At 39.5% G+C, this 24911-nt stretch overlaps 1 protein-coding gene across 8 annotated transcripts in view; it reads right to left on the reverse strand.

Moving 5' to 3' along the window:
- The window catches only part of CELF2 (CUGBP Elav-like family member 2), a 555113-nt gene that overhangs the window by 181872 nt on the left and 348330 nt on the right, over positions 1 to 24911 (reverse strand). The window contains exon 1 of one of the 8 annotated variants that reach the window (XM_018068160.2): positions 13925 to 13980. The exons of the other annotated variants lie outside the window; for them this stretch is intronic. The gene's annotated coding sequence lies outside the window, so the exon portion shown is untranslated. Of the gene's footprint in view, positions 1 to 13924; positions 13981 to 24911 lie in introns of those variants that run through there. 8 annotated transcript variants of the gene reach the window in all.

Here is a 24911-nt window from a genome sequence, read left to right on the forward strand (position 1 = left end):
ACATTCTGTGGCACTTCAGCTTTAGTTACTTACCCTAATTAATGTCATATTTGCAAAGATCTATAAAAACACTGTTTAGGTAAATGATGTGCATTCATTAACTATTTAAAGCCTGTGTCTTTTTTTTTTTTTTAATACTTGGAATGCCTCTTGAAATTTCTGCAAATAACCTTTAAAGCCTCAAGGGGTCTGTAAGGGTTTTAAAGAAATGCCAAAATTTCATTATCTGTTCAGACAAAAGGTGCTTGTCTCTGATATGTTGAGGGCCCTTCAAAAATGCACACAAACATGTATTTTTAAATATTCATATGTGAAAAATTTGATCCTTGCATGCAAAATAAAAACTTCTGTTGTGCTAAGCAGTGACAACGTCTAACTTGCACCACATAGTAACAACATCTAAGCTGTTATTAATAGGAGTGTGTGGGTAAGGGTGGTTTCCTTGCTCTGGGTGGGCAAGATAGATAGATATTCTTTTCCTCTACCACAGCCCATAATGTGAAGACATCTTTTCTGTGTTACTTTATGTAAACTATGAAACACAGAGAAGCATACTTAGTGACAGAGGATTTTCTGGAATCTGAGACATACAGATATTGCTACCACAATGCAGTGAGATGTATTTTTGAAGACTACCTGCCTATTTACAGCCCTCTGGTGGGCTTGGCTGTTACAGTTTGAGCACATGTCAGTAAGCCAGATGAACCACACGAAACCCTCAGTACTTGTCCTGGCCTGTTCAGCTTAAAATAAATGTTGACATTCCAGTAAATGCCTTTCTTGAGAGGGTTAACAACTGGCATCACTACAGTCCCCTCAAGGCTAAGACATCCTTGGGAATTTTATAGCACACGTATCTTTTTGGCCATGTTTTTTCTCAAAATGCATTTTTATCATTGCCACAACAGACAGTGCTGCAAAGGGAAAAGCTCTACTGGGCATGAGGAAGGAGATGACAAACCTATCCAGGACAGATTCAGTCAAGCAGGCTGGTTTTGAAGGTTGTCATGACATCAGCTCCCTTTGGGTCACGGAGCCAGACAGCGACCACAGGTACACGATGCACAGATGAGCATTGCAAACCTGAGTGATGGCTGTGTGGGGCATGTGCTCAGCTCTGCACAAGTCAAACACCAGACTGCACGACGAGTTTCTTTTATTTTTGAGGTTTTTCTAGGGGAAAAGCTGTGTGCACTCCCCAGCGCGGCCTGGGACAGGGGCCACAGATAGAGGAAGGAAAATCACACTAGAGAGGTCCCTCTGTCCCCTCTAACTTCTGCCTCACTGCAATGGTAAGCAAAACCTGTTACTATTTGGTAAAAAGTAGCTGTTTTAAAGACAAAATTTTAGGACAAAATTCTCGGGCGAGATAGACTGTGACCCCAAGGGTAAACCCACTTAACATCCAGCACTACTACCAAAGACAAGGAGACCACCATGAGATTAAAGAACACGACCTATGGGTTAGAAATACCTCTAGTGATAGCCTGTCAAACAAGCATCCCAGCAGGATGGCTGGGGAAACAGGCTCTATGTGCCCCTGTTGTCTTCTCCTCCAACTTAGTGCAACTCACTTTGTTTCATCTGAGTCCCCACCACCACAGCAGCCTGGTTTCTGTGTGAGAACTTGGCCATTACAAACCAGTTACGAACCAGTCAACATCAAGGGGCTGCAACCAGTTTTCCCTTCCATTCCTGCTCTGACTGTACACCAAGCTTTGTCCTGCATCAAGTGCACCCTGTTGTATATACTGTATGTCACAAAGCAGGTCCTTCAGAGATTGCAAAAAGCAATAGCAACAAAACCAAATCTGGTGAGAAAAATTAATCCCATGCATATTTTGTAGGACTAGGTCTGAGTCCCATGCTATATAAGGTGTAGCTAAAAATGAAAGAAAATTAGTGAAAATAAGAACATGCACACTCTTAATTTTCAATCTTTGAAATATGTGGAAAATATTCTGTAAAGAATGGGATAATTTAGCAATTCATTTGAAATCTTAAATGCTTTCCTCAATAGAAACAAAGGACCAGTTATCACACTGAAAGGTATTTTAAAAGCAAGCAGAGCTTATGTCTGACCCAAGAAAGCAGGTAGACCTCTACTGCCTGTTAATCAAAGAGAACTGAATGAGCAAAGAGATAACTGTAGGAATAAGGGATAGATACAATTAATAGCTTGAAAGATTAAAAGCAGATCGAATTCAGTTATTACTTTTGCAGAATTATCAAAGCTTAATTATGCTGTTTTCACACATCATTATTTGACTTTCTGTGGAATTAAAATGAACACAATTAATAAATAAAAGTATTCAGTTAAAACAGAAGCATGGGGAACCTTTCTACAATTGGAGCTAAATTGTTGCAATGCTTTTTCTGCCCTCGTGTATCATTTGTATCTTGAATATATTAGCTTTGAGTTAGGCATAAAGAATTTCATTATTATCAGCCACATTATAAAAGCAGACTCCGTATAAACATGTTGGATCACTCTGGCAGATATATATAAGATAGGCTGCAAAGATTCAAGTTCAGATACAGAATAGCATGAAGCTATTTTACTGTCTGTAAAACATTCTCCTCTTGTTCACCATTTAATTATAGTGTCTGCTTGCTTTCCTATTCCTTTCCTTCTTCCATGTCTTTTATTAAAACTCTCAGTGCAACACGTGGCTGTGATGGTTTTAGTGGCACATTATTTGGTTTGGACCCATTTCTTAGTACTCAGCACTCCAAGGGACAGCCAGTCACACCCAGGGGGTGACGTTCACCTGCTTCAGCAAACTGGTGCCATCATCACCGTGTTACACCACCATCACAGCCTTACAGATAATGAAGTGCACAGAAATGATCACTCTAACCTTCTGCTTCTACCCTCTCCTTCCTTCCACCAGCAAAAAGCAAACACCACATCTGACTGCCAAGCAAGGTATTTGCAAAAAGCAAAGGAAGCCTTTAAAAATATCTAAAAATTCAAATTTACTACAGTCACTTGAAACATATATGATCCAAAGGTATCCTCTGTTACTATAACTGCTGTTTTATTTAAAATCATTGGGAGGTCAGTCTGACAACTGTAAATATACTTTTGTTTCTCAAAATGAGTCACAAAAGGTGGGAAAAAAAAGTCGAGGAAAAGAAAAAAAATTAAAACAACTTTACCTAAACTCCCTGAAAATCTCTAAATACATTTTCTTCTGCTTATTGGTTCTACTTTCAAAAATCCCGTTCTACTTTCTATGTTACAATAATACTCTCTTCTTGCCATTAATATTGTGTTCAGTGAAATGCTAATATTTTTCAGTTCACTGTCAGAGAGAACTAAATCTACAGCAAGCTAATCTGCCATAAAGTCATGTTTTATACACATGACTACAAATTGAGTTTTACACTCCATGGAAAGCAATCTTCCATCTTTAAGGGTATCATGAGACAGAGAATTAGATCTATACTTCTGGCATTACTAAATCATAAGATGAAATATAATTTGACGTGCAAATGATATTGTAAAGCCAACGCAATGAAGCACTGAGAATGTTTTTAGTACTAAACTTACTTGTTCACTCAGTATTAAGAGACTTTTTGAGAAAATTAGTCTCTATTTATAATGGAAACAGCATTACATAAACTTCTTTTCCATAACACAGGTCCTAGTCTAGAGACTGAGAGTCTATATAAATTTATTTCTAAATTGGGCATCTGAGTTTAAACACGTGTTTCTCCTCTTTTCAGCTCTGGAGATGAGAGCATTGGGAGTCAGTCTTCTTCTATTTCAGATACTCAGGGTAACGTTTTTTTGAATCTGGATGTATTTAGGGCTGCTTTCACTTGTCAAGTTTCCAAACAACTTAAAAATAACCAGCTAATGTATTTTTCTGTTTACACTGGGAACAGGGTTTGGGTCACTTGATCCTGCTGAATGAAGCATGGCAGTACTGGCAAAGTGCTTATGGAGATGATTTTTCAGGTAAAAGGAGATACCACTGGAAGGGTTGTAAAGTGCTGCCTCCTCACAATACTAGATGTTATCTTGGAAGATGGAAATGATCCCTCCAGCATCAACCTTTAGCAAGGCTTGGAGGGAGATCAGTTTTTCCTTGTAACTGCTTGTGTACTTGAACTCAAAATGCCTTAATACAGTGTTGTCCTCTCTCTTTCCACTCGCTTCAGTTTTCCACTCGCTTCATCTCTTTTTGGTAGTAGACAACTAGTGTCAACTCTTATTTGAATAAGTGGCCTTTTGTATTAACTTCTGAAGATACAATCCCTACATTTTGATAATCTCCCCCAACAAAAGACCAGGATGCTCCCACTTCTGGAGGTGATTGCAAGTGGCATTATCTAAAGACGGGTCCAAGGATGAAAATCAACCAGTAACCCATTAGATCACAACCTGAACTGCAAAGCTCCAGCTGCTCTCCAGCACTGATTCCTGGCTCTTTGGGAGAAATCAGCCAGGCAGGGCAGTGGAGGCAGAATGACTACAAGTGACTCTGTACCACTTTGCATCCATTGCTAAGCTAATTTGTGTACGGAATAGGAAATTATGGCCAATGTCAAACACTGCAACTTAGTTTACCCCACATACTGACACTGATGGAATTGTTTCACATGGCATCCAGATCACCAAACACATTCCTTTTAATGGAGAAATGAATGAGAAAATATTGCTAATTGAGACACAGGAGCACCTTATGGCAGATTAAACACTTGGTACAAACAGTTCTTTGATGTTTATATAAAGTATTTCTTCAAGAATAAGCAAGTTTATTCTTTCATTAAGAGTAACACTTTGAACTTAAAATAATTCCTTTCATCAGAAGACTGTGGAACGCTTTACAAAGATGGTGAAGCATTATAAGTTTAGTTTTATACAGGGAAAAACTGAGGCCAAGAGAGATTAAGGGAGTTATTTGAATTTTTCTCAGACAGTTAAGAATACAACCCATTTATCCTGATTTGAAACTGTATTTCAAACAACTATACTGTGCTGATATAAAAGAAAAATTTCTGGCCAAAATGTACTACTATTTGACACTGTCATAGAAAATTCTTTGCAGAAGTCTGAAGAAATAAAGGTCTAAACACAAAAGTTCTCCTCTTATTAAAACTTCTTAGAGGCAAGACCCATTCTTCACCTCTTTGCCAGAAGGCATTTTGCCTGTGGATATGATTAACATATATGTATTTAGGAACAGAGACACAACATGCAGGCTATTAAAAGACTGTGATACTTTATAGGTAGGTAGTATGCATTCACATGCAAAACAATTAAAGAAACAGAATTGCTCAAATACTGTGCACAGCAGATCTTGAAATAGATCCAAATCTCAGGCTGTTCCTTCTTCAGCTCTGAAAAATGATGCATGTGTACTCTTTTCTATTAAATTTTAAGGAAATGAATCCTGAGTACTCGATACAAAGGTTGGAGGAGGGACAGCGAACAAGAGGAAACCCGCCCTAAAGCTGTTCAGTTGTTATTCTGTAAAATCCTATCCACTCACACAAAACTGCTATTTTGGTGCCCCAGGTCACAGAACAAAATCCTGGGGTGTTGAGAGCGTTTGGACACATGGAGGGAGGGAGAAGAAAGGTGGCAAAATGGGTGTGCAGGCAGAGATGAGAGGGCAATCAAATCTCATGCTTTCTACTGTGTAAGAAGAAGGATCAGCTTTGAATACAGCTTTACACTTCTGAAACTTCAATCAGCAGAACTTACTTTTAAGCATCGGATTAAGGTCACTACGATCACAAAAATATAAAAGGTACTGGTCCACTTCTGTAGAAAAAAAAATTTTCTTTTATTGTCCTCCTCACTCCAAAAAAAAAAAGTATCCTTTTTTAATACTGATGGCATTTAAATCAGAATATTTTGTATATTTTTTAAAAGTTAATAACTCTCCTGTATTTCCTGTTGTTTGAACAATGAGTTCTAAAGTAATCATGGTATTTCTGAGCTGAAGCACAGCCTGCAACTATGGGTGTTAGAGCACTTCTGCTTATCTTACTGAAAGCATCACATACAGCCTAACAGGTTTTTCACAGATTTCTTATGCTGGTATATTTAAGTTGTAGTTGAGAAAAGCTGGTAAACAGGTGAATGCCATGTCAAATCAGAGCTATGGTCTTTCGTAACTCTCACACTTTTCAAAGGAAGGTTTTGGGAAGAGCAAAAGAAGTAATCATTAGAATAAATTATAAATATTAAATTGTTTGGAATTCAGGGTATTTCTTGACTGCTCCTATTTTCCCCTGTCTATATTCCTTAAAGAAGGCTGCACCTGCTGACTGCTTTATCTACCCGGCCAAAACTCTCAGGAAAAAAACCCCATCTACTTCAGGCTATAAATAAATTAATTCCTTGATTCAAATAGAGACATTACAAATTAAAGGGAAAAACCCCCACAAACCAACACCAACAAACCCAAAAAAAGATGTCACCTTCTTCTCACAACAGTCTCTGTCCCACTTGTTTCAGTCCAGTTAATTGTTATTCATACCCATCCTTTTTTCATAAATATTTGTCTTGCATTTGTCAGGACTTATATTTAAAAAATGAAATTCTATTTGGGGTTTTACAGTACGGGAGGCTATTACATATACATTATCCTTATGTGCATGATTGGGGAGAATAGATGATTTGTGAAGTTATCTATTATGGGGAATAATCAAGATTAATGAGCCCTATGGCACTTGCTGAATGCCTCCAGAGATTTATTACTCAGGTTGTTCGTTTTTCTTGTTATGTTGGTGCTGTCAAGAGTCCTATAACAAATGCAAACACAGACGTGTATTAATTGCAAATGTGGAACAAGGCTACTGTGATGTTGCTAAATACTTACAGCTCTGCTGTTTGTACAGCATCCTCACTGGGTGGAGGATTTCTTATCTGCCAGCTTTCTGATTAACTTCCTATTATGGTATACGATGTAATATTTTTAAATGCAAAAAGATAAAGTGGGGTAGGGTTAAAGAAAAAAGAGAATTCTGTTTCCATCTTGCTCTTAATAATGCAAACTTTGGGCAGAACTGAGTGACAGAGCCCTGGGCTGTTCCTGTGCAGCCAACTTTGGAAGACCTGATTTTATCATGGGTACCTTTCAAGACAATACTTTTCAAACTCAAGTAATTGTGGCAAAAAATAACTTTCTTAAAAAACACATGAGCTCTGTTTTACTTCCAAGCCTGTCTAAAGATGCTGTTACAACATGCATCTGTCAAGATGCTAATGCTGCTTTCACCTGCTGACATTCCTGTTTTTCCATGGAGGTGTCAGCTGCCAGAAAACTTCATAGTATCAACACGAGGATCACTGTGACCCCCGAGCCTATTAAGATATTTACTAAAAGCTCAGTGTGTTCTGGGAAATTCAAGCAGATGGACTTCTCTGAATGTAAAAATATTCAAGAATTGCTCCTTGTTTATTTTAAGCAGCCTTTTTCCTATGCTGTATCTCCCCATCAATGCCATCGAGCTGCATACCCATCAGAAGTTGCCATGCTTTACACACTCCATTCATCCTGAATGGAAAAAATTAAAACTTTTCAAAACCCCCAAAAAAGGCATTGGAAAAAAAAAATAAAGGGGAAGGATCAATGTCACCTTAAATATTCCCTGCACTCTGAATTCAAGTTCAACACAGACCTAAATTAACAGCAAAGTAGTTCATGAATGCTAAGGGAATAATAGCACATGTATCCCAGTGTCACAATATCTGTAGCTTTACTCTTGGAGGAAGCAGTTGTTCTGCCAATTTTCTTCTTCATTAACACTGATATGGACAGACAACTTATCCCTTCAACCTCCTCACATGAGATTTGCACAAAGGCCAGTTCCCAACTGCACACATTCACAGGTCTCTCCTGTGCTCTCTGGTGTGAGTTCAAATCAGAAGGTGTAGAGCTTTCATGTTTACTTATTTATACATAAAAACACATTTCTACCTCCCAGGCAGATGTTTTTCTGATTCACCCTGCTGGCACCAACAGAGTGAATGCTAATAACTGTGGGATGATGCTAATAACTCAGCACTATTAGTGTACAGGGGGGTATAATAATGTAGCAGCAAACAGTGATATCATGAAAATATATCTAGTTCTTCTGTCTCAAAATAGACCAGCGTATGAGGACCTAAAAGGACCCACCAAATTCTTCTCTGGTGGAAAAGAAATTAGCAAAAGCCATTTAAAACAAACGTGTAGATGCAACTTCAGGTTTGGGTCCCCATGTTACAGTTTGAAAACATCTGGGAGAGGCTACAGGAAAAAAAAGAATAAAATCCTTGAGCACTTTCACCATTATTTTGTTTATTTTCACTTACACATTTTCTAGGGGCTTCTGTGGAATCAGGCTACTAGGCTGGGTCAACATTCATTTTGGTCCTGTAAAGCTGTTCACATGCTTTTACCCAGATAGTGCTGAAATTTAAATAGCTGTAAAAAAAAGATTTAATCCTCTTTTTTTAGTCATATCTTAAGTTAAAATGCATCAGTCTAGCTACTATGCATTGCTCCAGGAACAGAAGCCCTCTGTCTGTCTCATGGAAAATAATTTACCGTAACAACTCAAATCTTCCTCTTTCTGTGTTCCCCACTCCTTACTTTCACAACCCTCCAGATTCAGAAGATAAACTCTTTTTTGGTGAAGAGGTTTTTTTGTTTTTGTGAAATCTGCAGGTGTGCTTTGGATGCAGCACAAGTAACATTAGCTGTAGAAACTAACATCTAAAAATAAGAAATGTAGCAAGTCCTTTGAAAGGACTGGAAAGGATATTATTTTCATTAAATATGTACAAGTACTCATTTTAATTCTGATCAGAAGCAAAATACAGCAAAGGTTTGTTTCATTTAGGTCTGGAGTTGGTACCTAAGTAATTTGCCATGCTGGGGGAACAGGGTCGTGTAAGATTTAGAAATACAAATTAGAGAGTCAGCCCTGACCAATAACGTGCTTTCATTTCTCTTTTAAGATTACCAAAAAAAAATTCGCAAAAACCTAGAGATACACAACAAGGAAATAACAGCATAGTCCCAAATGATTTTTTAAAAAGTTAGCTCAAATAGATGTGTATTTATTGGTAGATTTAAAAAAAAAACAAACAAAGAAAAACCATGTTATTAAATAGCTCAAGAACACCGATGCAATTCTTTGCCTTTGGGTGCTACTCTGCCTTGCAACGAAACAAGTTTTTGTGTACTTGCTACCCAGACTGATAGGTACCATCTGAACAACAATTTCCCCATTTCCTTAAGTGTTAACCATTTATAGCAGTAATTTGTATAACTTCAGGCAATAAGTTAACATGAGACAGCTCTTGCAGAGAAAATTCAGACATATGCAAAAATGGAGACAACCATTCCTGTTTTCGTGTATGCAGTGTTAGCAACCGAGGGGAAACCTGTTATATCTGTTTAGAAAACCTGGAGCAGAAACAAGTCTCACTGCACCTATATTAGCAGGCTGCTGATGGATTGTGGATGCCCAAAGGACTAAGGCAGCTTCAGTCATGAGACAGGCAAGATGTCATGCAATGCAGAATGGATTCCCTAAGTCAGAGACTAGAAGGGGGGATAGAACCCCTTAAATTCACACACACTGCCAGCTGGCAGAAACGAGAACACTTCTTCCAAAGGCTTCTCAAAGTGTGAAAAACTCTAGACCAACCTTTATTGGTGAAATGGTGCAGGAATATCTACCAATATAAGAGCTTGTCCCTGTCCTCTCAATATCCTCCCATAAATACATGAAGGTTCCTCTGAAGCCTTCTCCTCTCGAGGCTGAACAAAACCAGGCCCCTTGCATGGCACAGCAGTGGGAAGACAACAAGCAACATACACAAGTTAAAAGAAGAGTCTCCCCCTGGATAGAAGGAAAAAATATTTTCCCCATGAGGACAGTCAACCACCAGAATAGGTTGCCCAGAAACACTGTGCAGTCTCCATCTCGAAAGGCTGTCAAGACACAGGTGTATCAAACCCTGAGAAACGTGGAATGATTTCACAGCTGATCCAGCTCTGAGCAGGAGGTTGGACCAGGGATCTCCTGAGGGACCTTCAAACCTCAGCTATCACATGATCCTACTAACTACTACTAGCAGCAGGAGCAATACCTTATAAAAATGATATCAGAAAGCCGCCACATTATGAAGGGATGAAAGCGAAATATCACAGAATAAGAAGCAAGTGAATTCCAGGGACAGCATAACCTTATCTCATGCACCTCTGCAGCAGCTCAGTCTTATGTGACAGGATAGAAAGTATCAAAGTTTTTTGGTTTTGATAAATTACACATCACCTACTAGCGAAAAGCAACTTTCTTGCTGAGGCTAAGATCACCAGATCATCTTTCATTCAAAAAACCTGTCCCACTTTGCTACAAGTAGTGATCTGCAGCAATTAGGGATTGAGATTTTTGTTCTCTGCATATGACATACTAGATGTAGGAATGAGTAATGGGTATTTCATAGTGCCTGATAACCTAGGCATCCTAAGAAAGCAGATACTCAATTTCTCTGTATCTGAAAACAGAGGAGAAAGCTCAGTGTAGGTTGTATCAAACTCAGCTGTCTGCTGACTCTTTAACGATGCCTAATAGAGCCATATATAATACATATGTATTTTTCAATCGGAAAGTTAATACAATTATAAAAAATGAGCAGCGAAAGACAACAGCAAGTCAGCAGATGCAGAGGGACTATGCACAGAGCCCCAGCTGTTTGCAAATATTCAAAACATAAACAAAGGTCCCTCCACCTTTGCTGTGTACATTAAAATGGATATTTCCAAGACTTGGCTTGAAATATTCAACTGCTTTCCTGAGATGCCCAACAATACCGCCTAAAAGCACTACTGCAGAAAGAAATATGGTTTTTCATTCCGTGTATGTCCGCACCTGTGCTATACTTTCAGGCTGTATATTGCAGCTTTTAGAGCAAACACCACACTGATCAGAATACCACCCTGTCTTTTAACTTTGCCTTCTTTCTCCAGGCATTCTGAACACAGAAGCAGTAAGGATCATGATTCTACTGTGAGACATAACCTACGTTTCACAGATGGGAAAATTAAGGCACTGACGCTCAGATGGATTTCACTGAGCTGCAGAAGCCTCCATAAACACCACATTAGTAACCCAGACACCTTCCCTTCTTTCTACAGTCAATAATAAGAAACAAGGGGACCAGACATCCCAGACAAAGATTTTTAGGTAAATGGACTTCTCTTTTGGCTTCTGTGAGGTGTGGAGAGTATTAACCCCATTTTACATACTTGCTGCACAGAAATGTCTCTAGGGAGAGTGGTACCATCAACCAGACACTCCTTCAACCTACCTAAAAATCTGACTTAGCCCCTGCAGGACTTTCTCCACTGCTGTACAGTAGGACAAAAAGATTATTAAACCTGTAAACACACTCCATCAGAGACAAAGCACTAAGTCACCAGCAGATAAAGGAATAAAAGCAGAACTCAACTGCCAGACTTCAGTTTCAAATGCCAGATCATGTATTTTTTAAATCCTCTTTAGCTTCTATATTCATCTTCATGCCAAATGGTAAGGTCTGACTGACATTGACCTTTCATGTATAGAGAGCTATACAGAGAGAAATGATGGGGAAAGTCATTAAATTCCTAGTTTCTAAAATTTTGGCTGGAATTAAGATCCAATATTAAGTCAGTTAAATAAGATTGTCAAAAAGAATGAAAAACTGACTAATATATATTGAAAATCAGGCCTTTTCTTCCACTTTTTTTCCCACAAGTTTTCCTATCTATTCTTGGCCATTAGAAAAAGGTGGTAAACATAATTCACTATTTTCTCAGCAAAATCTATGTTCTCTGTCACAAAGTGAACAAAGGACATTTTTTCTCTCTTTCAGGTGGTTTGATAGACTAAAGAAGAAAAAGTCCTAGAAAATGTCTGCCTAGTACTGAAGTAGGGAAAAAAAATGTGGACAATACAAAGAAGAAGAATATAGTGAAAGTGCTGCAGAGTCATTAAATGGCAGTCCAAGACTTGGAGCAAGAGCTTTGAGCTTGGTGCACACAGGTCAGTCAGCACTTTCAGAACTTAAGAGAAGTATTTTGAGGGAGATGAAATAACTGTACAATGATACTGCGCCAGGCACTATCTGTTTCATTAGAGAAAGAGTTGAAAAACGTTTTGATCAAAGTTGTTTTGTCTTTCTACGCTTGCTATAGCCACCAAAACACAGAACAGAAGGGGATATAGTCCTGGCTTGCTCAAACTGCAGCATTACAGAGCTGGAAGCATCAGTAAGTTTTGATGATTTGGGGTGCTTTGCTGTTTTTTTTTTCTGTCTGTGGCTGCACAGGCTATGTTCAACTTGAATACAATTCTGCTAAATCTCATGGGGTAATAACATTTGGCTCTTACATGTACCACAAGTACCACAAACCAGGCAAAAAACCCCTGCAAACATCGACTGAATAATTCTTAGAGGACCCTTGGAGCTTTTACCACTGTCTGTAAGTAAATTGAGGCCCAGACACACAAAAAAGCCCTCCCTAAAGCCTTGTGAAGTCTGCAGGTGGAGCCACAGGTAGAACACACTGGGCACTTCTCTCCTGTTCATTATCCTGCAGGCTTCACTGTACAGGCTGTTTCCCAGAAAGTCGTCCTCAAAAGCATAAATTTTCATAGCTTTTATTCATTTTTAGGCCTGGACTGTTTATATACACTAACCAAGGAAAAACACAGATTGGCAGCCTACCACACTGAGCGTTCACTGAAGCAACAATACAAGTGTTCAGGAGTGGGACCACTGGGAGATGCAGAACTGGGATGCAGCATCCACTTCAATGCAGAGTGGATTGAAATATCCAGCACATATTGAACACATTGAAATATACAGCACATCTCCAAAGTGCTGGAGATGCTGGGACTGGTTTCAGAGCTGCACAAGGCAGAGTTATCATATACTAGAATCATAGAATGGTTTGGTTTGGAAGGGATCTTAAATATCACCTGGTTCCAACCCCCTTGACATGGGCACGGACACCTTTCACTAGACCAGGTTGCTTCAAACCCCATCCAATCTGGTCTTGAAAACTTCCAGGGATGGGGCACCTACAAGTTCCCTGGGCAACCTGTTCCAGTGCCTCGCTACCTTCATGGGAAAGAATTTCTTCCAAATATCTAATATAAACCCGCTCTCTTTCAGCTTAAAGACATTTCCCTTTGTCTTATCACTACATGCTCTTGTCAAAAGTCTCTCTCCAGTTCTCTCCAGGACTCCTTTAGGTACTGGAAGGTGCTCTAAGGTCTCCCGAGAGCCTTCTCTTCTCCAGGAAGAAACAACCCCAACTCTCTCAGCCTTTCCTCATAGGAGAGGTGTTCCATCCCTCTAATCATCTTGGTGTCCTCCTCTGGACTCACTCCAACTGGTCTATGTATCATGGTCTTCCCTCTCATCCCAATCTTTAAATACATGCAGCTACAATTACTCACTAAACCAAACTGCAACTCAGTTCCTGTTGTCTCTGGTGCCCGATACAACAGGACCTCAATCCCTTGTTTGAGCCCCTGAGAGCTATCGTAAAACAGCAGCTTTAAGCTGTTTTATCCAGTCCTAGTGAATGAAGTTTTAGCAGGTATTTTTTGCCTGCTCTGCCAACTAGATACTTCATAAACTGAAACAGAATCTCTGCTTCCTTCAGGGCACCTGCTTTCAATTACAGGAAACATACGGCACCTTCAGATTTTTCAGCTTTCAACATCTGTGCTTTGCAGGTACGATTTGTTGCATTCAAATTACTGCTAAACCTGCAGAATGGTGTCAAGCTTTCAGGGACATGCTTGAGAAACACTAGAGATGGACAGAAAGTAATGGTATTTGCAATTGCTTTTTAATGACTGATTAATGCCTGTTCTGAACCAAATCCTTTAAGTTGTTTAGAAATCTCACCTCGCTCCTCTTGCAAAGTCCGTTCAGCCCCAGCTTGATTAGAAACATCACCTCTACCCTGTAGAAGACGAACATACTGGCATTGCTATCCAGCCAAATACACCAGTCTCACACCTTCCCCTGAAAGATAACGCTATAAATAATACCTTTAAAAGGAAAAACAGCCTGTTATATCAGTCAGGCACAGCTGGTCACCATGCTGGGATGAGACAGTGACAGCTACAGGTTTAATTCTGCATTAGGTTAAATATGTCAGTCAAGGACACACACATGCACACAGACTTGAACTCTCCCACCTTTTCCAAACAGCACTGGTCCATACAAACCACACCATCTCATCTGAGCAATGCCTCAGGATTTCTCCAGGCTGGTGCAGTATGACATAAACCTGAGTGTCTGTTCCTAGACAGACGTCCAGGTGCATTGATGGCAAGAATCTCAGATCAGCCATCACAGGGATGCTCTCTGCTCCTGCTGCTAACCTGCTGGCTCCTTATTTCACTGTCACCACGTCATAGCCCATGCTTGCCAAATCACATAAGCTAAAATATAACTTGCTTTACTGCTTGCTTCTACTGGGTCTAGATCAGGAAAAACTTGCTGGTCCTATGGAACACAAACCAGCAGCCCCGAGGTCTAATTAGGAGAGACAAAGAAGTAAGGAGAAGCAACAGAGTGAATGATGAACAATACTGTTACAAGGAAGGAACGGAGGGAGCGTTATCTAATCTAGACCTGCAGGAACAGATTTTCATGGATGGATGCATGATAGATCTGTGGCAGAACAGGACTCACGGGAATACAGTGTGGAATATACTCACCAGGATCAAATCCAGTTGCTTTACTATATAGTGAAGGCCACTGGTGTATTTAGGTATTTGCACTATTATGTTTGTATTCTTTTATTAATTATAACTACATTATCTTATTTCATATTTATTTACAAGGATCATCCTTCTGCTTAAGGTGAATTTAGATCCAGTGCAATTTCACTGAGTTGTCTTAAAATCACAGGAGATCTGCAACGAAGGGATGTGTGCTGAGGGCTCCTATGTCACCTATTCGCTGCTAGGGCCACGTATGTGAGAGAAATTAGGAACAGAGAAGAAATCAACTATTATGTTTAGAGAAATCACATCTTAAGAGGGTATTTTTAGTCTTGAACAAACTTAAAAAAGGAAACTAGAAAACAACTTGCATTTAGCTAATATAAGGAGAATCACCCAAGCTAGTGCCACAAGTTCCATGAGCTCTGCATTCCAGGGGTCTGTTCTCTTAGATCACATAATTCCGTGCAAGTTTGTACCACAATAATGAGTAGAACATTGTGGCATCTACTGTTTTCTTTTACACCTTTTAACGTGGATTCAGCTCTGGACTTCTCTCTCCTAGAGTTCTACCTTCAGTAGGATGGGATACAGGTTCATCTTTGCATTCCAAGCAGGCTACACCTCCTATGTTTGGTTCAGGACTTCTTCTAATTTAATTATATTTGCACTTGGGTGTAAGTTAAGTCACAACTCAACCATTAACTGTACTCTACTATGGCATCCACCCTCTATATTTGACTTCACTAACTGCCTAATGTTTTGCAGTGAGTTTTTGATAAGTGTGTGTTTGCAGATTTTCATGACAGACTAATAACACCAAAGGAGGCTCCAGGAACGTTTTAAGTAAATATTATGCGTATATTTTCTCAACAGTGTCTGCCTACCAGCACCTTCAGAGCTACATAATCTTATCTAGAATATGTTTGTGTTCTGTTTGTACTAAACAATGTGGTCCATACTACTAAGCAAACTGTTATTTGATTAAAACATTATGCAGAACATAATTCCAGGACACAGTCACGTGGCTCTGAAGAGGTGGCAGTTTCTATTCCTGTCTTTCAAAATTCTGCTTGCCATCATTAGGTATTTCTGCATTAATCAAAATGAAGAATGAGTAGATATGGACTTTTACCTGGGCCAGGAACATCTTAAGGTATTTTGAGAAACTATTTGTTCTCCTGCCTTTGTCCTCTCCCTTCGTTACTGCTATTCCTTATTTAGGCCTAGGATGGATGCCTGGAATGTAGGTCCAGCTGCAAATGATTTGAATTTTGCAACAGCTTCAGAGCAGGGATCTTCCCTTACTGTGTCAAGACATGACAGAACATCAATTCAGGGAAGATGCTCAAGTTTGGTGGAGAGCAGATGTTAGGCATCTTAACTTTTTCTGGTAATTTATTATATTGTCATCTTTTCGGCTGCTATCAGCAGATGGTTTAACAGTTTGGAGCAGTAGCCAAACTGAAAAGAATTGAGTAGTGCCACTGACTGCATCAGATAGACGAGAACTGATTAGGGCATTATCTGCTCATCTGAAATATGAAAACTGAATTCCACACTCAGCCATGTGGACACGTCTCATTTGGTGTATAACAGCAGTACAATCTAAACTATGGCAGTCACCTATATAAGTCCATACATAAAATAAATTTAAGCTAAGCTAGTTACTAGTAACAGCTGGGAAAGCACAGAGTCTGAAACTCATCTGCTGCAGACAAATCTCTAATCTCTTTGGCTCAGATTTATTAAATTTATGTGTGCAGGATTTCCTGTTTAGTCCGTGAAGAGAAATAATCATTTTAGAGGGCAATTCAGACTTCAGGTGGACTAAAATGGAGGTGGAAATGTCTTTCCATTGACTGTAGAGGCATCCTAGGGCAACTGTAGCTAAATACCATCTATCTGTAAAGGAGGATAACAGCTTTTTCACAGCAATATCATGAAGATGAATAGAATACATATGGCTTAGAGTAATGACAGCAATTATCTACCTCAGTTAGATCAAATTTCTTGTTTTTTGTTCAACTTGTCTGCTAATACTACGTCAATATGCATCTGCTCTGTAAAGGCAAAGTATTCTCTTTCTATTTCAACAGTTTAAGGTGTTGCTATAAACCCAGAAAGGACATCCTGTGTCACCCAGCCAATATGGGTAAACCCAAATAATGATCTCATTCATCACATTAAATTCCTGTAGCCCAGTGAGCATGGTGATGCTGGTGCCAGTAATGGGGCACAGACTTTGTGCTGAGCCTGCACATCCTCAGGGCATGTCAGGCTTGCCTACGCTTGTATTGCCCAGCCTGGAGCTTCATTTTAGCTGCTTTAGCTGCAGCAGCAATTTCCTTAATGACCAGGTGGCTATTGCCTAATATATTTTACTTTTGCTTATCTTTGCATAATGATGTAGTTTAAGTGTAATTTTTATACAGAGAGTGGTAACAAGTAGTTACTATGCACAGGATGAAATATTTATGATCCCAAGATAATAAAAGAGTGCAGAGGAACACAGATGTGGTATCAGAGCAGAGAACTTGAAAGAGGCAACACATGATACAGTGCAGAGCAGTGGAGGCACGAGCTGGTATCAGACAGGGCACAGACTGACACTCAAGACCTCAGGGCTACGAAAATTCACCTACAGCTGTATAAAGAAAGGCAAACCTGTGGCTTCAGGGTAAGAAAGAAGAAGTATCCAACATATGTAAGACATTGCATACATATTGAATTCAGGGGTTGCGTGGTGTTGCAATCCAAGGAAGAAAGGGCAAGGTGTAAAAGCATGTTAGAAAACATAAAAACCCCATCAAAATAGCCAGAAGCAGAACCTGGAATGAGGATGACGAAACTGCTGACATCAGCATCATGCTCCTCATGGATAAGAGGAAGAAGAAACACCCTCTATGAAGGTACCCCTCCGAATGAAGCCCTTGGTATCTGACTATTTGCCATAACCACTCCCCAGCTCCAAAAATTAAAGCTCATGGAGTATGGATGAGCAAAACACCTTGGACAGGAGTAGGTAACAGAAACGTGTATATTTCAAATGTATTACTGAAGTTTTCCTACCCCATAATAGCACTATTTCTTTTCTCTTAATAAGTAGATCTGGACTAATAATAATAATCTTTGATGAGACCTTTAAGATTTCAATTACAAATTTTTGCCTTTTACACAGGCACCATGTTTCATTTGCCTGTAAGATGATTTTGAATCTAACAATGTTCAATATTAAAGCTAGTCTATCGCCTTCATTCCTCCTCCAAGAGAGCAAGGCCAGAAACTCACAGCTCTGATCAAGAAAAGACAAAAATAAACAAAAACACTCTACAGATTTTTTAGCATGAATATGGCCAGTTTCTATCCATTACTGCCTTTTGCTCCACTGTAGCATTTACTCTTTCGGTTGGTTCCTGTGGTCATGCTCCTGTTGGGCACTGCAGAGCCTAATCAAGATAAATTCTCTTTAGCCTCAGCTTGTGGGACAGTCATGGCCTCTCACATCTTTTTTCACTGAGGAACCCCAGCACAGAAACAGAGTTTATACGGGAAGTTTACAGTGAGACTTGATCCGATCGTTAAGAGGAAAAGCACAGCCATGAAAATTTTATGCTGATTTCAAATATTTGGTTATGCTAGAGATGTTGAGTGGTAGCAAAGCGAGCTGCAATAATATAACAATCATGGTAATATGTTAATAGTTTTAATTGAAGTAATTTCTGTAGACAATAAGAATTATACCCTAATGTGTTAATTAATATGATTAGGAAATGTTGTGAAAATTAGTACGTAAAGTGATACTACACGATATCTGGAAAGGCGTGTGCAGGGGATGGTTCCTCCGAGCTCTCCTCAAGGTGAGATTTATGGACATTAACGCACAAGGCTCTGGCAAGGTAAACAGCTGTTTCGATTTTAGTTATAATGAACATTAACTCCACATCCCCATTTCTGCTTAATTAAACCTCCATCTCTGCAACCGATCAGGAGCAAACAGCAAAGGTAACAGGCACTAATTGGGCCCTGTGCAATTTCAGCCTCAGCTTGGAGCCCGAGTGGTCTGTCTGAATCACAAAATATAAAAGTTTCCTGCAAAATATAAAAGTTTCTCTCCTGCTCCCCTCTCCAGCATGCCTAACATTTTCTTCACTCAAAGCCAAACGATGTATATGCAGCATAAAAATAATGGAACATATGAAAGCACGGCAAAACATATAAAGTGAAAGAATAAATTAAATGCCTTTTTACTATCGTGCAAGTTGTCACTTCCTTATTACTTCTTATACAACATAAAGTAAAAACACTCCAAAAAAACTAAGAAACTCACAAAAAGACTCTCAGGAACTCTCCTGCTGGACAGCTGACAGCCAGTTGCTGGGCTTTTTGATTAATCTTCACCCTCCCCTAGAGAGGCTCATAAACTGTGTCAGCACGGAGTGAACCACTAAACCAGCACACGGAAGAGACAGGGAAGGAGGCAGCAAAGCAACCTGTTTTTTGAATGCACATGTCAAAACAGGAGATGCACCAACTAATAGAGAAAGCCTCGAGAACCTTAGTGCTGTGCCCCAAAAGTGTTTTGAAGAGCACAAAGCCTCCCTATACAAAATGTCCCCCTGTCCTCCTCGCAACACTCATCAGTCAGCGCCGAAGCAGCTTCATCTGAGAGGAACTGGACGTGACAGAGCACAGACTGCTCCTACAACACTTAATGAGAGAAAAAATAAAAATAGAGGAACTTATGCCCTAGAGGACACCAGATAATTTCACATTATTCTGTTAATTAATGTTTTAGGCAAGATAGGGTAAGAAAATGGTTGAAATACCTCACAGCCCCTTCGATCTGTAAGTGACAGCTGCAGCCTCTCTTGAAGCGCCTCACTTCATGAGCATGCTCCTCAAGGCTTCTTTCCGACCTACAACCTTTATCTGAGCTTCCTTTGTGGCTTAGTAATACAAAAACTGTCGCTTAAGCGCTGCACTGAAACCATTCGCTCTCTGGTTAACTTTTTTTTTTCCCCCACAGCTGAAAGCTGCGAGTTCACAAACGCAGTAGGCAAAAGCTAGGGAAAATATCCCGCAGTTCACTACAAACACACAGTAACCTTTAATATAAAAACACATATTAACTTGCGGCGCAGTAATAGGCAGTTGGGATTTACATGCACAACGAGGTTCATCTTCAAAAAGCACCATTTTGTCGCTCTCTGAAGGAAGTGGTAAATACCGAGCACGCTCTCGCCCCTTCATGGGAGGCTTGCTACCTACACCCTGAGCTGAGAGCAGACCTTAAACATAAATCACTTAATTGCTCGTTTTATTTGATACCCAAGTACTTCATGCTAATAAAGTTAAGCATTAAAGAATTACAATGTGACAAATTATACGCCCATCTCATAAAAGAAATATCACTGAAACAGAGCCAGATCTAAAAGGCTCTCAACAATGTACAGCGTAGGGCTAATTTTAGATGATTCCTCAATCACTGGAGAGTTTGCAGTGTACACAGCCAACCCAGCTCAATCAACTGGCTTCTATCTCCATGACTCCAGGTCACATTATCTCATGAATGAACTGTTATGTAGGTCAGTCAAGAGTCATCTAATTGAATGCACGTTTCAGCCTTGGCATTTATGCTCTACATATCAAGGCTGTAGACAATTGGGTGAATCAAAAGAAAATATGAAGGAAAGGGCTGTGATAATTAAGCTTTGTTTCAGACAACAGACATGGGAACAGATGCTAGCAGAAGCTTGTATATAGCCATTTTCATTTTAACTGGATATAATACAGGTGGAAAGTGCAGGAGCAACAAGCTTGGTGGGGAGAGGCTTTGTTGGGTCACAGATTGGAATTTAGCCACAAATCAAGGGCTGTCCTGCTAACGTCCCTCAGCTTGGATGAGAGGTATATTGGTCTCTGCTGAGGTATGTGCCAAACATGTGTCTGCTTACTTGCAGTAACTGATACCACAGACTCTTTTCACACAGGTCCCCGAAGAGTCATCAGGAAGGAATATTTTTGGTTGTTCCCAAATCAAGGTGGATTGGAGACAACAAGAGAACCGAAAGTTTCCATTCTTCATTGCCAATCTGAACCATACTTGTACCTACATGTTTTAAAGAGCAAGGTCTTCAGTGAGACTTCCCAATATGGCTCATGAACTGTTTATTGAACTTTGCAAGCAGAATGCTGATGTAAAATGCACTGTAGTCCTGGCAATATTTGAGTAAAATGAAGAATATCAAACTGGAGATGCATGATGAAACTGAAGCAAGAGAGTTATTGCTTTACAGAAATGCTTTGATCAGACACTTCTTTTCACTTCCCATTCAATCCAAGCTATTCTAATTTAGATGTAAAAACAAAATTGCAGCTGATTAAAATTGGGTTGGCGGTAGTTCCCGTATGAGGAAACACATTGCTCACAATCAGATAAAAGCCAGGCTGTCTGAATGCAGCCCTGCCTGTACTTTATAATGGTGACCCAGCAGCTATTTACCAGTTACTTGTGTATTTTCAATAAAAAGGATTTTCTCCTCCTTTGTGCTCCCCCAAGTTTGACAATCATTTCTGGAGTGCAAAGGGTTAAAACTACTGAGGTGAAAGCAAAACGCCCAAGGCCAAGTTTTCCTGTAGCCTGTGTCCTTGGTTGCATTTTCATCTCCTGTGTCCTGACAGCTGTTATCTTCAAGCGTGCTTCGACATGCCCACTGCTGTTCCAGCAGTCTTTATGTTCAACTCTGAGCTTGCTTTAAAAAAGCTTTAAAACCTTGATGCATGCAGGTTGTAGAAGGGGGATGCAAGAACTGGCACCTATTATATGGGAGACATCTGCCCTCTTATGCCCCACCTGCTGCAAAACAGGGATTTTTAAAAAGGTTTCAAAGTATCTTTAAAAAAAACCCCAACAAACCAAAATAACTCAAAAAGCCCTTTGTAACCCCCTTCCCATCTCCAGAAACGCCTTTGCTCCAGTGTTCTCATGTTCCAGCAACAACTGCTTTGCACTCATGTAGTGTGACTCTTAGGAAGATGTGAAAGCAGTTACAAACATCTGTTAATTAAGTCTCAATTTGCACGAGATGGGTACTATACTAACTTTACAAATGGGTATTTTGAACCCCACAGCACTGGATAAAGCTGGCCAACACAATGATTGAGTACAAGCTAAAAGGAGGCAGATTGAGTTTCCTTGTTCTGGCTACTATTCTTGTAAATAAAATAAAAATAAAATAAAGGCTACATAAGTGCACCTGAGATGTTTATGACATTTATTTTGCAAAAGACAAAGTCATAATGATTTTCCAGAAAATAAACACAGATATCCACACAAACAAAAAAACTCACAAACCAGTTATTGATGAATAAAATTGCATCAGGCCCAACTTGCAAGACAGAGTATTAATGCATTTTTAATGGCTGAACCAAGGGAAGGTTATTATACAATGTTTTAATTCTAGTACATTAGTATTGCATTTATACATTAGCAGTTAATGTGATAATGTCAAACTCTCTACTAGTTGTGACATCACAAAAAAATATGGGCTGTTTTAGTATTCTTTTGGATGAAAAAAATAATCAGAGCTATTATTAAGCTCCCATTTCTCCAGCCATTGGGAGCATTGGGAGATTGTTTATCTTGCTGTATCATTTTTACATGCAAGATGAAAACAATATGGGAAGACAACAGATGTGAAAAATGTAAATCTTTGGTAAAGTGCACAATCAACAAAGGCAGAGAAGGTTTTGCTGTTGTTTTTCAGCTGTTGTTAGCTTGTGGCTTTTTTTTGGCAAATGAAATAATTTTGATGCTCTTTGACCTGTTAGTGCCATTTTTAATGGAACGCAGGAAATAAATTAACAGAAGTGAAAAAAAACCAAAAATGAATGTGAAAGTCAGCTTGAGGAAACAGCCTCTTCAGCAGAGTTGTTTTTTGATTCTTGAAAAGTCACGTGCAAAGTTCTGACACTCAGCACTGTTACAGTAGGCTGATGCTGCTCAAAGCTAATTTTGGGTTACTCAGGAACAAAATTCAACGTGTTGGGTCCAGTGTGCAGACACTTTGTCTATCCACCAAAGACAAAGTATCCTCATAGGATTAGCACTTTACAGAACGGAGTATTTCCCTGAGCTTCCTTTACATGGTATGGTTGTTTATATTATGCTATTAAATTTTTAGCTTCCCCCCTCCCCAGCCTATATTACTCACTCACTTTCTACAAATTAACATTTAGCAACATGAAAATTTCCTGCAGTTAATTCCCTGGCTGCAATTCAAGACATTCATAAAAATTACAGTTTCCTTTGGCGAGGGGCTGAGCTTGGGATGGGCGGAGGCACAAACCCAGGGCAGCAGATCTGAAATGTGGAGCTTTCGAAGATGAACTTGTGCAGGCTCTGCCGCAGCCCTTGCTCTGGTTTTGACTCACCTCTCGTTTCCTACAAGTGCTTTTGCCCCACACAGGGGTTTTGGCAGATACCCTGTGTTTTTCAGGGGTTACATGCTGCCTCTTGGATTGCTTTTTTTTTGCCCCCAGAGCTATGGAACATCATCTGCTGTGTGGATGATACCACGCCCTGCACAGCTCGGCTGTTGGGAAGCCCTGTGGTGTGGTTGGGGCTCATCACCTCTGCAGGCACACGGTGGCAATTTTGCTAAACCACATCCTAATGAAAAAAGGGAAACCAAGTTACAGTCTTTGCTTTCACTAATAAGCAGGTGGGGTTTTTGTTTCATCCCTGACATTTTGTCTTCCCTGCACCTCTGTAACCTCTTCTCAGGGGTTGGCCTAATTCACCATTGCAACCATTCCACCTGAAGACAGGTTTAGCTTTGCTGCAGTCAGACTAAGCACCTTGGAGAATTTTTACCACTGTGGTCAGGGCAGCATGGAGCTGATTAGAGCAGAGACCCTCAAACATTCCTGTAGCACAGTCACTGGTGACAAAGATGTCACCCAAAATTCGACCAAAGCCGTGCTGGATCATGCCTGGGTTTCTTCATCTTCAGATGGCTGCATCCGTGGCCTTCACTACCACTGATCACAGTCTTTATTATTTTATCTTTTTTTTATTAAATGGATTTTCCCCCCCAAATCCCTAAAAGCTATTCATGGAAACCACATTAGTTTTCATTAAAGTTTACATTAGCTTTCGCATGATTTTCCTGCCCCGTTTCTTTTCTCCACACTGTTAAAAAACTGCCTTACCTTCAGTACAATAACTGTTTGTAAGTGTTTAATCTTTCAAATACTTTCTCTTTCCAACAAGTTTGGGGGGTTTTTTTGTTTGTTTTGAAGGTTGATGCTCATAGACTTATAGCTACGGTGACACTGCATCAATGCTTTCAGGACTGTTTGAAGTCACTTTATCTGCATAGGTGAAAGGAATATTTCAAAGATGTCTTCCTTTTTAGGAGATATACAATGCTATCATCCCTTCTTTTAGGCACTGAACTCATGTCCCTATCACACTGAAGGATATTACACTAATTCTCTTGTCTGACAAAGTATGTAGGATTATGCAAAATAAAATAAAATAAAATACATCAGTAAAGAAGCAGCTGACATCATGGTGCCCACTAAACTATTAACTAAGCATGCAAATGGACAGCATACAACAAAAGACCTTCTTTTGGGACAATTTATGCAATTATGAATATGTAAGATATTCTCATGTTGTGGTTTGCCCTCTGCTTACTGAAATGTTGACAAGGACACATATTCTGATTGCAAGTCCTGTTTTTGATGCATCCAAAAAACTCCAGTACAAATCAAAATCAAAATTAGAAAGACAGAACCCATTAGATTACAGGGGATCCTCAGGCTTCCCTTTTAAAAATTGACTAAGTTTTCAATTCATGTGGCTTCAAAGAAAAAAAATTAAATCATGAAACAAGAGTATCCTAGAGGTTTACGATTCCCAAGACAAAGAAATATATATGGTTAGATTTTTAGGTTTTCTTTCACAGAAATTTTGCATTTCTCCATCAAAATTTAAAGACTTTTAAAGGCATGATATTATTTTAATATATATTTTAATATATATTTAATGATCTGAACTTAGCAGCACCTTCCAATTTTGCAATTTGTTTTGTGTTTCTCTAAGCCCTTTGATTGTTTTAATTTGCAGGGACACGTGAATGAAAGTTCGT

The sequence above is a fragment of the Manacus vitellinus genome, unplaced genomic scaffold, assembly GCF_001715985.3.
Source record: "Manacus vitellinus isolate BGI_N305 unplaced genomic scaffold, ASM171598v3 scaffold_13_pilon, whole genome shotgun sequence".
NCBI lineage: Eukaryota > Metazoa > Chordata > Aves > Passeriformes > Pipridae > Manacus > Manacus vitellinus.